Here is a 4,589-nt window from a genome sequence, read left to right as displayed (position 1 = left end):
CAGGATGTCACCGCAAGATTCGGATGGGGAGAGTTATGGCTCCCATTATGTTGCTAATCCAAGGATCTATGCCGATATTGATATTTACGGGTGGTCTATGTATGAGGAGCTAGAAGCTGATTTCAAGAGGGTGGACGACTCCAGTGCGAAGAAGAAGAAGAAATCCCTCTAACTCAACTGGGGGATATGTACGTGGAGTTCAAGAAGTCAATCCTTCCTAACATAGTTAAACCTTCAAGTACTCGTTTCAGTGCTTATAGTCGTATGCAGGCAGAGCCCTCTTCATCTCCTAAGGCCAAATTGCACCCCTTGATGCATGCAAAAATAACCGCTACAAACAAGCTTCACAAGGACAATTTGGACCTTTGATACGTCTCCAACGTATCTATAATTTTTTATTGTTCCATGCTAGTATAGTATCAATCTTGGATGTTTTATATGAAATTATATGCTATTTAATACCATTTTTGGGACAAATCTATTAAGCTAGTCCCTAGTGCTAGTTGCTATATTTTGCTTGTTTTTGGATTTTCAAAAAATCAATATTAAATGAAGTCCAAACGGAGAAAATTCTTTGGATTAATTTTTTCTGGACTAGAAGGGACCCACCAAGGTTCGGGAGAAGACAGAAGAGCCACGAGGGAGCGAAAAGCTCATAGGGCGTGCCCAGGGGCACCCCTTGAGCTTGTGGGCCCCTCATGGCCTAATTCCACCTTTATAAATTCCCAAATATTCCCAATATACCAGAGAGCCACTTGAAACACTTTTTTGCGCTGTCGCAAGCTTCTATTCTTCTGCGGTCCCATCCGAAGGCCTTTTCGGTACTTTGCCGGAGGGAGAATGGGCTTCTACATCATCCTTGCTGCCTTCCGATGATGCGTGGGTAGTTCACCACAGACCTACGGGTCCATAGCTAGTAGCTAGATGGCTTCTTGATGAGGACATGGATACCACAATTACACCCACAACCCCTACTACTATACCTATCGGACCAATTACTAGAGCCCGCGCACGCTAGTTAAATTACCAGGTACTTTTGTTTCTTACTAATGTTTCTAATGTTCATGAGAATGTGATGCTGCCTAACTTGGATACATTTGTGTTGCTTACAATTGAAGGGCTTAGCACGGACAAGAAGGATGAACATTGGAGCATGATCAAGCACGAAGATGAAGGCCTGTGCAAAGAGAACAAGAACGGAGGTTCTAGTGGATATTTTCGAACTTGGAAGCCACCATGATGACATATAAGAAGATGGATGAAATATACAAGATGGCCTTTCATAAATTCCTAGCTTATTATTGGTGTTGTGCTACCTTATTTTTGGACCATGCCCATGTGATATATTTTTAGAGTTCGTATTATAGGGAAACGACTTAGGAGGTGTTTTAGTCCCACCTTCCAAGGGTGGAAAAAATCCCCTCTCTTTTCCCTATAAATATAGCCCTTAAGGCATCATTTAGACTTGGATTTTATTTAGTTAAAAGTTAGCCATCGCTGCAACTTTGTGTTTTTTTTTGTGTCCAACGACCAGACCAAGACCTCTTATGAAACCCCACTTTTATCAATAATTCATCCATATTCGCAATATTTAGATTGCTTAATCATATTTTTGCTTGTTCTTCGATTGCTTGCAGGAATAGACCTTCATGGTCAGGTTGATCGTGCTCCGGTGTGGTCAATAAACTCTTGGAGTTGGTTTATCGATTGCTAAGGCGCAACGTCGTTGCACGTTTGTAGTCGGGTCGTCAAAGTCATCTCCACCATATCGATAATTATCATCTCATCGAAAGATCGAGACCCTCGCTTCTAGCAAGTGGTATCGGTTTTTCAGGTTGCTCGACGAGATTTTTCAGTTTTTCGTAGTCTAGATTGCATCCGTTCTTCATACATATAGTCCACGAAAAAGCCACAAAAAGTTAGATTAGTTCATCTATGTCCCAGACAGTTTGAGCCTTTTCCCTATTACCACTTCGTTTTTGCATTGTTGAATTTTCGGTTGCATAGTGTGTCGAGTTGCTTGTTTTAGTGTCTACTAGTAAGCTTGCACGTGCGTTGCACGTCTCCTGAAGTCATGTCTTGTGTACACAATAACGACACCCCTCCATGCCTCCACCGCCTCATCCCTTTCGGGCACACGCTCGCGCCTACACTCGATGAGATCCTTCAGGGCAACACCTCTTTCCTTGACTTCCTCTTGTACATCATTTTCCTCACGGTAGTCTTCCAGCAAAAATAATTGATACTACATAAACATGATAGAATCAAGTACTATTCATGCCATAAACATTTCAAGCTTAGGAACCCAATATTAATCACATACCACAGGTCGAGGTTTTACATCTTGAATACTATGGAAATGGCGGTAGCAAAATCAGGAGGATTGAGGACGATACATGCTCCAGAATTGTTGTAACTGTCCTTGGAAGTCTGTAGCAGAATCAAATATTGATTGTTAGAACTCAGTTCGGATAGAAGTAAAACAACAAATTTAACTATACAATTAATACATGGTTAGTTGGTCAATATCCTTCCTGAACATGAATTTGAATTGTGTGGATGCATACTACTACCTGCAAAAGCATGATAGACATCATCACCATATATGTTTCTCTTCTTGTGTTTTGGTTGCATTATCTGTCAGGTAATTTATGATTTCTCGAACTCCTAACTGAGCAGCAAAATAATAACAGAGATTGTTACAGCCTTTGACTCACCTCTATGAGCAGCAGTGAGTTGGCGATGATCCTGAAAAAAATAAGGGAACCAAAAGAGCTACATTAATTCCACTCCGAAGTAGTTTAACAAGTATTGTAGGAAATATTTTTGATCTAAAAACTGAAACTATCCATTAGTTGCACAATAAATCTCTCGTGCTAGTTGTTCAATCTAGCAGTTTGGTGGCATGGAAAGAACAGACTTTCAGAGTTTCAGTACTTCTTTCGTTTGAACCTTAAGACATAACCAAGCACATAGGGGATAAACCATCCAGCACACTTTCCTTGCTACAAGAGAGCATACAACTGAAGCAGATCTCCATCATTAAAATTGTTGATTTTTATCATAACATTCCAAGAAGAGACAATTTCCCGGTTATTAATTTAATTTACAACTAATTTCCGCGCAAAAGATAGCTTTCTAGTTGGAGCTGTACAATTAAAAGAATATGTTAAGTTGGCTGGACACGTTATTCCATTCCGGATAAGTATTGCTAGATTTAAGCTGGTTGGTCATGTAAACTAATAGTATTGCAACTACATATTTGCAGAAATCGATTACAGCCGTGCGCAAGAAGAGTCATCCTAGCTTCTCGCTGGATTACAGTCGATTACACCATTTTCAGCTTGCTCTTATGGCAGTCAGGTGTGAGCCCAGTTGTTTGAACAACACAGAGGTACAAAATTAATTAAAAATAGCCATGAGTGCCATCTCAATATCCTATCTATCTCTCTCTCGGCTGGGTAGGAAAGACGGGACAAGCTGCAAATATACAAGGTGGGAGAAGGGCCGGTTCGTACCTTCAGGAGAAGAAGCAGGCGCTAAGCCTCTCCCGCCGCTGGTAGCCCGCTGGAGTATCCCCTCTTCGCCGCCCCGCAGGCCCTCGCCCGCGGCCGCGACCGACAGGCCCTCGCCCGCCGCAGGCCGCCCGCGCCCCGCAGCCGCTCGCCCGCCAATCCCATCTTCCTCCCTTGCTGTGCCGCAGTGGAAGAGCCGAGTGCAGATCGAGGGAAGGGAGCTGGCGGCGTAGATCGAGAGAGGGAGAGACAAGGAAGGGTTTCATCACGACTTCACGAGCCAAAGAGAGGAATGAGCGTTGTATGCGGAGTCAGGGCGCAGTGCGTGGAATATTCCTATGCGGATGGAGTATAGTCAGTCACGGGAAATTCCAAACTGCACCCCATAGAGCTATTAGATTAATGATGGTTGTTAGATTAAAATTTGTGGGTTTAATTGTGCGGTACAGATTGGTTTGTGTAATGTTGTGGGTCTAATTGCGGGGTACACATAAGAAAATTCTTATTTGATTGTTTAATAGTAGTATAGATATTTTTAGAGTTTCGATTTCTAGTCACGCTTTGTTCACGCCACATCCACATACACCAGCTTCCACTTTGTTGTCATATTCCACTGCCACATGATTTCCGTCCACTTTCGTGTGTCATCATCATCTCAATTTGTTTTGCCTGTTGCATCTGCTGAGTAAAGGAACAGAAAAGGTTCAGTACCGATTAAAGAGAGATAGTTTGGACTAAAAGGAACGTAACACATATTGGACGTGGTACTATTGGAGAGAAGAGTTCGCTGGTGTAGTAGAAAAAATAAGGGAAAGATATCAACCGTGAGGAGGACTACAAGCAGATTCGTACTACTAGTAGATTCGTTGGGAACCGCTGAGTTAATAGAAGAATGAAGGCAGATTCAGCTGGGTTTTGGAAAGTACCCCTACGTACTAAGGTGTTTGCATTTGGAAAGATATAATTAATTGCAAAAGGAATCTGCACGCAAATCAGGGGTAATCTTGTTAGGAAAGATTCTATTGGTTATCTTCCTTGTGAAGTTTTCTTGGAGAGAGAGCAAATAAGGAAAAG

At 42.2% G+C, this 4,589-nt stretch overlaps 1 long non-coding RNA gene across 1 annotated transcript; it reads right to left on the bottom strand.

The window, feature by feature from the left end:
* Window positions 1-1,894: 1,894 nt before the first annotated feature.
* Window positions 1,895-3,849, bottom strand: LOC123167083 (uncharacterized). Its single transcript, XR_006483784.1, has 4 exons — window positions 3,519-3,849; window positions 2,718-2,748; window positions 2,324-2,430; window positions 1,895-2,245 (listed from the first exon to the last, which is right to left on the bottom strand). It is a non-coding gene; the product is annotated as an uncharacterized lncRNA (long non-coding RNA).
* Between the last annotated feature and the right edge of the window lie 740 nt (window positions 3,850-4,589).

The sequence above is a fragment of the Triticum aestivum genome, chromosome 1D (genome assembly GCF_018294505.1).
Source record: "Triticum aestivum cultivar Chinese Spring chromosome 1D, IWGSC CS RefSeq v2.1, whole genome shotgun sequence".
Lineage (NCBI taxonomy): Eukaryota > Viridiplantae > Streptophyta > Magnoliopsida > Poales > Poaceae > Triticum > Triticum aestivum.
The sequence above is the reverse complement of the archived record's forward strand: the minus strand, read 5'-3'. Positions and strand labels throughout refer to the sequence as shown.